Here is a 13,573-nt window from a genome sequence, read left to right as displayed (position 1 = left end):
AACAAAATGGTCGGATGCGAAGTGAAATTTTTTCCCTCGAAATTTTACGAGCTTGTGCAGAACTTCTAGGCAATTATATCTGCAGGTGACACGAAGTAATTCGAGTTCGTTTGCCCCCCCCATTTTCTTTAACGAACGATAACTTTTTGTGAAAATAACAAGTGCCCCGATCCCGGCCGAAACGACTCGAATTACACTTTGAGACCCGCCGACATGATCGCCACGATGCACAGAGCACCCTCGTAAATTTTCGGGACGTTTCATTTTTTCACAACCAGGACCGAAACCCTAGGCCGAACAAAATGGTCGGATGCGAAGTGAAATTTTTTCGCTCGAAATTTTACGAGCTTGTGCAGAACTTCTAGGCAACCATATCGGCAGGGGACACGAAGTGATTCGAGTTCGTTTGCCCCCCCATTTTCTTTAACGAACGATAACTTTTTGTGAAAATAACAAGTGCCCCGATCCCGGCCGAAACGACTCGAATTACACTTCGAGACCCGCCGACATGATCGCCACGATGCACAGAGCACCCTCGTAAATTTTCGGGACGTTTCATTTTTTCACAACCAGGACCGAAACCCTAGGCCGAACAAAATGGTCGGATGCGAAGTGAAATTTTTTCGCTCAAAATTTGACGAGCTTGTGCAGAACTTCTAGGCAATCATATCAGCAGGTGACACGAAGTGATTCGAGTTCGTTTGCCCCCCCCATTTTCTTTAACGAACGATAACTTTTTGTGAAAATAACAAGTGCCCCGAACCCGGCCGAAACGACTCGAATTACACTTCGAGACCCGCCGACATGATCGCCACGATGCACAGAGCACCCTCGTAAATTTTCTGGACGTTTCATTTTTTCACAACCAGGACCGAAACCCTAGGCCGAACAAAATGGTCGGATGCGAAGTGAAATTTTTTCGCTCGAAATTTTACGAGCTTGTGCAGAACTTCTAGGAAATCATATCGGCAGGTGACACGAAGTGATTCGAGTTCGTTTGCCCCCCCATTTTCTTTAACGAACGATAACTTTTTGTGAAAATAACAAGTGCCCCGATCCCGGCCGAAACAACTCGAATTACACTTCGAGACCCGCCGACATGATCGCCACGATGCACAGAGCACCCTCGTAAATTTTCGGGACGTTTCATTTTTTCACAACCAGGACCGAAACCGTAGGCCGAACAAAATGGTCGGATGCGAAGTGAAATTTTTTCGCTCGAAATTTTACGAGCTTGTGCAGAACTTCTAGGAAATCATATCGGCAGGTGACACGAAGTGATTCGAGTTCGTTTGCCCCCCCATTTTCTTTAACGAACGATAACTTTTTGTGAAAATAACAAGTGCCCCGATCCCGGCCGAAACGACTCGAATTACACTTCGAGACCCGCCGACATGATCGCCACGATGCACAGAGCACCCTCGTAAATTTTCGGGACGTTTCATTTTTTCACAACCAGGACCGAAACCCTAGGCCGAACAAAATGGTCGGATGCGAAGTGAAATTTTTTCCCTCGAAATTTTACGAGCTTGTGCAGAACTTCTAGGCAATTATATCTGCAGGTGACACGAAGTAATTCGAGTTCGTTTGCCCCCCCCATTTTCTTTAACGAACGATAACTTTTTGTGAAAATAACAAGTGCCCCGATCCCGGCCGAAACAACTCGAATTACACTTCGAGACCCGCCGACATGATCGCCACGATGCACAGAGCACCCTCGTAAATTTTCGGGACGTTTCATTTTTTCACAACCAGGACCGAAACCCTAGGCCGAACAAAATGGTCGGATGCGAAGTGAAATTTTTTCCCTCGAAATTTTACGAGCTTGTGCAGAACTTCTAGGCAATTATATCTGCAGGTGACACGAAGTAATTCGAGTTCGTTTGCCCCCCCCATTTTCTTTAACGAACGATAACTTTTTGTGAAAATAACAAGTGCCCCGATCCCGGCCGAAACGACTCGAATTACACTTCGAGACCCGCCGACATGATCGCCACGATGCACAGAGCACCCTCGTAAATTTTCTGGACGTTTCATTTTTTCACAACCAGGACCGAAACCCTAGGCCGAACAAAATGGTCGGATGCGAAGTGAAATTTTTTCGCTCGAAATTTTACGAGCTTGTGCAGAACTTCTAGGAAATCATATCAGCAGGTGACACGAAGTGATTCGAGTTCGTTTGCCCCCCCATTTTCTTTAACGAACGATAACTTTTTGTGAAAATAACAAGTGCCCCGATCCCGGCCGAAACAACTCGAATTACACTTCGAGACCCGCCGACATGATCGCCACGATGCACAGAGCACCCTCGTAAATTTTCGGGACGTTTCATTTTTTCACAACCAGGACCGAAACCCTAGGCCGAACAAAATGGTCGGATGCGAAGTGAAATTTTTTCGCTCGAAATTTTACGAGCTTGTGCAGAACTTCTAGGAAATCATATCGGCAGGTGACACGAAGTGATTCGAGTTCGTTTGCCCCCCCATTTTCTTTAACGAACGATAACTTTTTGTGAAAATAACAAGTGCCCCGATCCCGGCCGAAACGACTCGAATTACACTTCGAGACCCGCCGACATGATCGCCACGATGCACAGAGCACCCTCGTAAATTTTCGGGACGTTTCATTTTTTCACAACCAGGACCGAAACCCTAGGCCGAACAAAATGGTCGGATGCGAAGTGAAATTTTTTCGCTCAAAATTTGACGAGCTTGTGCAGAACTTCTAGGCAATCATATCAGCAGGTGACACGAAGTGATTCGAGTTCGTTCGCCCCCCCATTTTCTTTAACGACTGACTAGTTTTTGTGAAAATAACAAGTGCCCCGAACCCGGCCGAAACGACTCGAATTACACTTCGAGACCCGCCGACATGATCGCCACGAGGCACAGAGCACCCTCGTAAATTTTCGGGACGTTTCATTTTTTCACAACAAGGACCGAAACTCTAGGCCGAACAAAATGGTCGGATGCGAAGTGAAATTTTTCCGCTCGATATGTTACGAGCTTGTGCAGAACTTCTAGGCAACCATATCGGCAGGGGACACGAAGTGATTCGAGTTCGTTTGCCCCCCCATTATCTTTAACGAACGATAACTTTTTGTGAAAATAACAAGTGCCCCGATCCCGGCCGAAACGACTCGAATTACACTTCGAGACCCGCCGACATGATCGCCACGATGCACAGAGCACCCTCGTAAATTTTCTGGACGTTTCATTTTTTCACAACCAGGACCGAAACCCTAGGCCTAACAAAATGGTCGGATGCGAAGTGAAATTTTTTCGCTCGAAATTTTACGAGCTTGTGCAGAACTTCTAGGAAATCATATCGGCAGGTGACACGAAGTGATTCGAGTTCGTTTGCCCCCCCATTTTCTTTAACGAACGATAACTTTTTGTGAAAATAACAAGTGCCCCGATCCCGGCCGAAACGACTCGAATTACACTTCGAGACCCGCCGACATGATCGCCACGATGCACAGAGCACCCTCGTAAATTTTCTGGACGTTTCATTTTTTCACAACCTGGACCGAAACCCTAGGCCGAACAAAATGGTCGGATGCGAAGTGAAATTTTTTCGCTCGAAATTTTACGAGCTTGTGCAGAACTTCTAGGAAATCATATCGGCAGGTGACACGAAGTGATTCGAGTTCGTTTGCCCCCCCATTTTCTTTAACGAACGATAACTTTTTGTGAAAATAACAAGTGCCCCGATCCCGGCCGAAACAACTCGAATTACACTTCGAGACCCGCCGACATGATCGCCACGATGCACAGAGCACCCTCGTAAATTTTCGGGACGTTTCATTTTTTCACAACCAGGACCGAAACCGTAGGCCGAACAAAATGGTCGGATGCGAAGTGAAATTTTTTCGCTCGAAATTTTACGAGCTTGTGCAGAACTTCTAGGAAATCATATCGGCAGGTGACACGAAGTGATTCGAGTTCGTTTGCCCCCCCATTTTCTTTAACGAACGATAACTTTTTGTGAAAATAACAAGTGCCCCGATCCCGGCCGAAACGACTCGAATTACACTTCGAGACCCGCCGACATGATCGCCACGATGCACAGAGCACCCTCGTAAATTTTCGGGACGTTTCATTTTTTCACAACCAGGACCGAAACCCTAGGCCGAACAAAATGGTCGGATGCGAAGTGAAATTTTTTCGCTCAAAATTTGACGAGCTTGTGCAGAACTTCTAGGCAATCATATCAGCAGGTGACACGAAGTGATTCGAGTTCGTTCGCCCCCCCATTTTCTTTAACGACTGACTAATTTTTGTGAAAATAACAAGTGCCCCGAACCCGGCCGAAACGACTCGAATTACACTTCGAGACCCGCCGACATGATCGCCACGAGGCACAGAGCACCCTCGTTAATTTTCGGGACGTTTCATTTTTTCACAACAAGGACCGAAACTCTAGGCCGAACAAAATGGTCGGATGCGAAGTGAAATTTTTCCGCTCGATATGTTACGAGCTTGTGCAGAACTTCTAGGCAACCATATCGGCAGGGGACACGAAGTGATTCGAGTTCGTTTGCCCCCCCATTATCTTTAACGAACGATAACTTTTTGTGAAAATAACAAGTGCCCCGATCCCGGCCGAAACGACTCGAATTACACTTCGAGACCCGCCGACATGATCGCCACGATGCACAGAGCACCCTCGTAAATTTTCTGGACGTTTCATTTTTTCACAACCAGGACCGAAACCCTATGCCGAACAAAATGGTCGGATGCGAAGTGAAATTTTTTCGCTCGAAATTTTACGAGCTTGTGCAGAACTTCTAGGAAATCATATCGGCAGGTGACACGAAGTGATTCGAGTTCGTTTGCCCCCCCATTTTCTTTAACGAACGATAACTTTTTGTGAAAATAACAAGTGCCCCGATCCCGGCCGAAACGACTCGAATTACACTTCGAGACCCGCCGACATGATCGCCACGATGCACAGAGCACCCTCGTAAATTTTCTGGACGTTTCATTTTTTCACAACCTGGACCGAAACCCTAGGCCGAACAAAATGGTCGGATGCGAAGTGAAATTTTTTCGCTCGAAATTTTACGAGCTTGTGCAGAACTTCTAGGAAATCATATCGGCAGGTGACACGAAGTGATTCGAGTTCGTTTGCCCCCCCATTTTCTTTAACGAACGATAACTTTTTGTGAAAATAACAAGTGCCCCGATCCCGGCCGAAACAACTCGAATTACACTTCGAGACCCGCCGACATGATCGCCACGATGCACAGAGCACCCTCGTAAATTTTCGGGACGTTTCATTTTTTCACAACCAGGACCGAAACCGTAGGCCGAACAAAATGGTCGGATGCGAAGTGAAATTTTTTCGCTCGAAATTTTACGAGCTTGTGCAGAACTTCTAGGAAATCATATCGGCAGGTGACACGAAGTGATTCGAGTTCGTTTGCCCCCCCATTTTCTTTAACGAACGATAACTTTTTGTGAAAATAACAAGTGCCCCGATCCCGGCCGAAACGACTCGAATTACACTTCGAGACCCGCCGACATGATCGCCACGATGCACAGAGCACCCTCGTAAATTTTCGGGACGTTTCATTTTTTCACAACCAGGACCGAAACCCTAGGCCGAACAAAATGGTCGGATGCGAAGTGAAATTTTTTCCCTCGAAATTTTACGAGCTTGTGCAGAACTTCTAGGCAATTATATCTGCAGGTGACACGAAGTAATTCGAGTTCGTTTGCCCCCCCCATTTTCTTTAACGAACGATAACTTTTTGTGAAAATAACAAGTGCCCCGATCCCGGCCGAAACGACTCGAATTACACTTCGAGACCCGCCGACATGATCGCCACGATGCACAGAGCACCCTCGTAAATTTTCGGGACGTTTCATTTTTTCACAACCAGGACCGAAACCCTAGGCCGAACAAAATGGTCGGATGCGAAGTGAAATTTTTTCGCTCGAAATTTTACGAGCTTGTGCAGAACTTCTAGGCAACCATATCGGCAGGGGACACGAAGTGATTCGAGTTCGTTTGCCCCCCCATTTTCTTTAACGAACGATAACTTTTTGTGAAAATAACAAGTGCCCCGATCCCGGCCGAAACGACTCGAATTACACTTCGAGACCCGCCGACATGATCGCCACGATGCACAGAGCACCCTCGTAAATTTTCGGGACGTTTCATTTTTTCACAACCAGGACCGAAACCCTAGGCCGAACAAAATGGTCGGATGCGAAGTGAAATTTTTTCCCTCGAAATTTTACGAGCTTGTGCAGAACTTCTAGGCAATTATATCTGCAGGTGACACGAAGTAATTCGAGTTCGTTTGCCCCCCCCCATTTTCTTTAACGAACGATAACTTTTTGTGAAAATAACAAGTGCCCCGATCCCGGCCGAAACGACTCGAATTACACTTCGAGACCCGCCGACATGATCGCCACGATGCACAGAGCACCCTCGTAAATTTTCTGGACGTTTCATTTTTTCACAACCAGGACCGAAACCCTAGGCCGAACAAAATGGTCGGATGCGAAGTGAAATTTTTTCGCTCGAAATTTTACGAGCTTGTGCAGAACTTCTAGGAAATCATATCAGCAGGTGACACGAAGTGATTCGAGTTCGTTTGCCCCCCCATTTTCTTTAACGAACGATAACTTTTTGTGAAAATAACAAGTGCCCCGATCCCGGCCGAAACAACTCGAATTACACTTCGAGACCCGCCGACATGATCGCCACGATGCACAGAGCACCCTCGTAAATTTTTGGGACGTTTCATTTTTTCACAACCAGGACCGAAACCCTAGGCCGAACAAAATGGTCGGATGCGAAGTGAAATTTTTTCGCTCGAAATTTTACGAGCTTGTGCAGAACTTCTAGGAAATCATATCGGCAGGTGACACGAAGTGATTCGAGTTCGTTTGCCCCCCCATTTTCTTTAACGAACGATAACTTTTTGTGAAAATAACAAGTGCCCCGATCCCGGCCGAAACGACTCGAATTACACTTCGAGACCCGCCGACATGATCGCCACGATGCACAGAGCACCCTCGTAAATTTTCGGGACGTTTCATTTTTTCACAACCAGGACCGAAACCCTAGGCCGAACAAAATGGTCGGATGCGAAGTGAAATTTTTTCGCTCAAAATTTGACGAGCTTGTGCAGAACTTCTAGGCAATCATATCAGCAGGTGACACGAAGTGATTCGAGTTCGTTTGCCCCCCCCATTTTCTTTAACGAACGATAACTTTTTGTGAAAATAACAAGTGCCCCGAACCCGGCCGAAACGACTCGAATTACACTTCGAGACCCGCCGACATGATCGCCACGATGCACAGAGCACCCTCGTAAATTTTCTGGACGTTTCATTTTTTCACAACCAGGACCGAAACCCTAGGCCGAACAAAATGGTCGGATGCGAAGTGAAATTTTTTCGCTCGAAATTTTACGAGCTTGTGCAGAACTTCTAGGAAATCATATCGGCAGGTGACACGAAGTGATTCGAGTTCGTTTGCCCCCCCATTTTCTTTAACGAACGATAACTTTTTGTGAAAATAACAAGTGCCCCGATCCCGGCCGAAACGACTCGAATTACACTTCGAGACCCGCCGACATGATCGCCACGATGCACAGAGCACCCTCGTAAATTTTCTGGACGTTTCATTTTTTCACAACCTGGACCGAAACCCTAGGCCGAACAAAATGGTCGGATGCGAAGTGAAATTTTTTCGCTCGAAATTTTACGAGCTTGTGCAGAACTTCTAGGAAATCATATCGGCAGGTGACACGAAGTGATTCGAGTTCGTTTGCCCCCCCATTTTCTTTAACGAACGATAACTTTTTGTGAAAATAACAAGTGCCCCGATCCCGGCCGAAACAACTCGAATTACACTTCGAGACCCGCCGACATGATCGCCACGATGCACAGAGCACCCTCGTAAATTTTCGGGACGTTTCATTTTTTCACAACCAGGACCGAAACCGTAGGCCGAACAAAATGGTCGGATGCGAAGTGAAATTTTTTCGCTCGAAATTTTACGAGCTTGTGCAGAACTTCTAGGAAATCATATCGGCAGGTGACACGAAGTGATTCGAGTTCGTTTGCCCCCCCATTTTCTTTAACGAACGATAACTTTTTGTGAAAATAACAAGTGCCCCGATCCCGGCCGAAACGACTCGAATTACACTTCGAGACCCGCCGACATGATCGCCACGATGCACAGAGCACCCTCGTAAATTTTCGGGACGTTTCATTTTTTCACAACCAGGACCGAAACCCTAGGCCGAACAAAATGGTCGGATGCGAAGTGAAATTTTTTCGCTCAAAATTTGACGAGCTTGTGCAGAACTTCTAGGCAATCATATCAGCAGGTGACACGAAGTGATTCGAGTTCGTTCGCCCGCCCATTTTCTTTAACGACTGACTAATTTTTGTGAAAATAACAAGTGCCCCGAACCCGGCCGAAACGACTCGAATTACACTTCGAGACCCGCCGACATGATCGCCACGAGGCACAGAGCACCCTCGTAAATTTTCGGGACGTTTCATTTTTTCACAACAAGGACCGAAACTCTAGGCCGAACAAAATGGTCGGATGCGAAGTGAAATTTTTCCGCTCGATATGTTACGAGCTTGTGCAGAACTTCTAGGCAACCATATCGGCAGGGGACACGAAGTGATTCGAGTTCGTTTGCCCCCCCATTATCTTTAACGAACGATAACTTTTTGTGAAAATAACAAGTGCCCCGATCCCGGCCGAAACGACTCGAATTACACTTCGAGACCCGCCGACATGATCGCCACGATGCACAGAGCACCCTCGTAAATTTTCTGGACGTTTCATTTTTTCACAACCAGGACCGAAACCCTATGCCGAACAAAATGGTCGGATGCGAAGTGAAATTTTTTCGCTCGAAATTTTACGAGCTTGTGCAGAACTTCTAGGAAATCATATCGGCAGGTGACACGAAGTGATTCGAGTTCGTTTGCCCCCCCATTTTCTTTAACGAACGATAACTTTTTGTGAAAATAACAAGTGCCCCGATCCCGGCCGAAACGACTCGAATTACACTTCGAGACCCGCCGACATGATCGCCACGATGCACAGAGCACCCTCGTAAATTTTCTGGACGTTTCATTTTTTCACAACCTGGACCGAAACCCTAGGCCGAACAAAATGGTCGGATGCGAAGTGAAATTTTTTCGCTCGAAATTTTACGAGCTTGTGCAGAACTTCTAGGAAATCATATCGGCAGGTGACACGAAGTGATTCGAGTTCGTTTGCCCCCCCATTTTCTTTAACGAACGATAACTTTTTGTGAAAATAACAAGTGCCCCGATCCCGGCCGAAACAACTCGAATTACACTTCGAGACCCGCCGACATGATCGCCACGATGCACAGAGCACCCTCGTAAATTTTCGGGACGTTTCATTTTTTCACAACCAGGACCGAAACCGTAGGCCGAACAAAATGGTCGGATGCGAAGTGAAATTTTTTCGCTCGAAATTTTACGAGCTTGTGCAGAACTTCTAGGAAATCATATCGGCAGGTGACACGAAGTGATTCGAGTTCGTTTGCCCCCCCATTTTCTTTAACGAACGATAACTTTTTGTGAAAATAACAAGTGCCCCGATCCCGGCCGAAACGACTCGAATTACACTTCGAGACCCGCCGACATGATCGCCACGATGCACAGAGCACCCTCGTAAATTTTCGGGACGTTTCATTTTTTCACAACCAGGACCGAAACCCTAGGCCGAACAAAATGGTCGGATGCGAAGTGAAATTTTTTCCCTCGAAATTTTACGAGCTTGTGCAGAACTTCTAGGCAATTATATCTGCAGGTGACACGAAGTAATTCGAGTTCGTTTGCCCCCCCCATTTTCTTTAACGAACGATAACTTTTTGTGAAAATAACAAGTGCCCCGATCCCGGCCGAAACGACTCGAATTACACTTCGAGACCCGCCGACATGATCGCCACGATGCACAGAGCACCCTCGTAAATTTTCGGGACGTTTCATTTTTTCACAACCAGGACCGAAACCCTAGGCCGAACAAAATGGTCGGATGCGAAGTGAAATTTTTTCGCTCGAAATTTTACGAGCTTGTGCAGAACTTCTAGGCAACCATATCGGCAGGGGACACGAAGTGATTCGAGTTCGTTTGCCCCCCCATTTTCTTTAACGAACGATAACTTTTTGTGAAAATAACAAGTGCCCCGATCCCGGCCGAAACAACTCGAATTACACTTCGAGACCCGCCGACATGATCGCCACGATGCACAGAGCACCCTCGTAAATTTTCGGGACGTTTCATTTTTTCACAACCAGGACCGAAACCCTAGGCCGAACAAAATGGTCGGATGCGAAGTGAAATTTTTTCGCTCAAAATTTGACGAGCTTGTGCAGAACTTCTAGGCAATCATATCAGCAGGTGACACGAAGTGATTCGAGTTCGTTTGCCCCCCCCATTTTCTTTAACGAACGATAACTTTTTGTGAAAATAACAAGTGCCCCGAACCCGGCCGAAACGACTCGAATTACACTTCGAGACCCGCCGACATGATCGCCACGATGCACAGAGCACCCTCGTAAATTTTCTGGACGTTTCATTTTTTCACAACCAGGACCGAAACCCTAGGCCGAACAAAATGGTCGGATGCGAAGTGAAATTTTTTCGCTCGAAATTTTACGAGCTTGTGCAGAACTTCTAGGAAATCATATCGGCAGGTGACACGAAGTGATTCGAGTTCGTTTGCCCCCCCATTTTCTTTAACGAACGATAACTTTTTGTGAAAATAACAAGTGCCCCGATCCCGGCCGAAACAACTCGAATTACACTTCGAGACCCGCCGACATGATCGCCACGATGCACAGAGCACCCTCGTAAATTTTCGGGACGTTTCATTTTTTCACAACCAGGACCGAAACCGTAGGCCGAACAAAATGGTCGGATGGGAAGTGAAATTTTTTCCCTCGAAATTTTACGAGCTTGTGCAGAACTTCTAGGAAATCATATCGGCAGGTGACACGAAGTGATTCGAGTTCGTTTGCCCCCCCATTTTCTTTAACGAACGATAACTTTTTGTGAAAATAACAAGTGCCCCGATCCCGGCCGAAACGACTCGAATTACACTTCGAGACCCGCCGACATGATCGCCACGATGCACAGAGCACCCTCGTAAATTTTCGGGACGTTTCATTTTTTCACAACCAGGACCGAAACCCTAGGCCGAACAAAATGGTCGGATGCGAAGTGAAATTTTTTCCCTCGAAATTTTACGAGCTTGTGCAGAACTTCTAGGCAATTATATCTGCAGGTGACACGAAGTAATTCGAGTTCGTTTGCCCCCCCCATTTTCTTTAACGAACGATAACTTTTTGTGAAAATAACAAGTGCCCCGATCCCGGCCGAAACGACTCGAATTACACTTCGAGACCCGCCGACATGATCGCCACGATGCACAGAGCACCCTCGTAAATTTTCTGGACGTTTCATTTTTTCACAACCAGGACCGAAACCCTAGGCCGAACAAAATGGTCGGATGCGAAGTGAAATTTTTTCGCTCGAAATTTTACGAGCTTGTGCAGAACTTCTAGGAAATCATATCAGCAGGTGACACGAAGTGATTCGAGTTCGTTTGCCCCCCCATTTTCTTTAACGAACGATAACTTTTTGTGAAAATAACAAGTGCCCCGATCCCGGCCGAAACAACTCGAATTACACTTCGAGACCCGCCGACATGATCGCCACGATGCACAGAGCACCCTCGTAAATTTTCGGGACGTTTCATTTTTTCACAACCAGGACCGAAACCCTAGGCCGAACAAAATGGTCGGATGCGAAGTGAAATTTTTTCGCTCGAAATTTTACGAGCTTGTGCAGAACTTCTAGGAAATCATATCGGCAGGTGACACGAAGTGATTCGAGTTCGTTTGCCCCCCCATTTTCTTTAACGAACGATAACTTTTTGTGAAAATAACAAGTGCCCCGATCCCGGCCGAAACGACTCGAATTACACTTCGAGACCCGCCGACATGATCGCCACGATGCACAGAGCACCCTCGTAAATTTTCGGGACGTTTCATTTTTTCACAACCAGGACCGAAACCCTAGGCCGAACAAAATGGTCGGATGCGAAGTGAAATTTTTTCGCTCAAAATTTGACGAGCTTGTGCAGAACTTCTAGGCAATCATATCAGCAGGTGACACGAAGTGATTCGAGTTCGTTCGCCCCCCCATTTTCTTTAACGACTGACTAGTTTTTGTGAAAATAACAAGTGCCCCGAACCCGGCCGAAACGACTCGAATTACACTTCGAGACCCGCCGACATGATCGCCACGAGGCACAGAGCACCCTCGTAAATTTTCGGGACGTTTCATTTTTTCACAACAAGGACCGAAACTCTAGGCCGAACAAAATGGTCGGATGCGAAGTGAAATTTTTCCGCTCGATATGTTACGAGCTTGTGCAGAACTTCTAGGCAACCATATCGGCAGGGGACACGAAGTGATTCGAGTTCGTTTGCCCCCCCATTATCTTTAACGAACGATAACTTTTTGTGAAAATAACAAGTGCCCCGATCCCGGCCGAAACGACTCGAATTACACTTCGAGACCCGCCGACATGATCGCCACGATGCACAGAGCACCCTCGTAAATTTTCTGGACGTTTCATTTTTTCACAACCAGGACCGAAACCCTAGGCCGAACAAAATGGTCGGATGCGAAGTGAAATTTTTTCGCTCGAAATTTTACGAGCTTGTGCAGAACTTCTAGGAAATCATATCGGCAGGTGACACGAAGTGATTCGAGTTCGTTTGCCCCCCCATTTTCTTTAACGAACGATAACTTTTTGTGAAAATAACAAGTGCCCCGATCCCGGCCGAAACGACTCGAATTACACTTCGAGACCCGCCGACATGATCGCCACGATGCACAGAGCACCCTCGTAAATTTTCTGGACGTTTCATTTTTTCACAACCTGGACCGAAACCCTAGGCCGAACAAAATGGTCGGATGCGAAGTGAAATTTTTTCGCTCGAAATTTTACGAGCTTGTGCAGAACTTCTAGGAAATCATATCGGCAGGTGACACGAAGTGATTCGAGTTCGTTTGCCCCCCCATTTTCTTTAACGAACGATAACTTTTTGTGAAAATAACAAGTGCCCCGATCCCGGCCGAAACAACTCGAATTACACTTCGAGACCCGCCGACATGATCGCCACGATGCACAGAGCACCCTCGTAAATTTTCGGGACGTTTCATTTTTTCACAACCAGGACCGAAACCGTAGGCCGAACAAAATGGTCGGATGCGAAGTGAAATTTTTTCGCTCGAAATTTTACGAGCTTGTGCAGAACTTCTAGGAAATCATATCGGCAGGTGACACGAAGTGATTCGAGTTCGTTTGCCCCCCCATTTTCTTTAACGAACGATAACTTTTTGTGAAAATAACAAGTGCCCCGATCCCGGCCGAAACGACTCGAATTACACTTCGAGACCCGCCGACATGATCGCCACGATGCACAGAGCACCCTCGTAAATTTTCGGGACGTTTCATTTTTTCACAACCAGGACCGAAACC

Source organism: Corylus avellana, chromosome 9, assembly GCF_965113065.1.
Source record: "Corylus avellana chromosome 9, dhCorAvel1.hap1.2, whole genome shotgun sequence".
NCBI classification, from domain to species: Eukaryota; Viridiplantae; Streptophyta; class Magnoliopsida; order Fagales; family Betulaceae; genus Corylus; species Corylus avellana.
Note: the sequence above shows the minus strand (reverse complement) of the source record.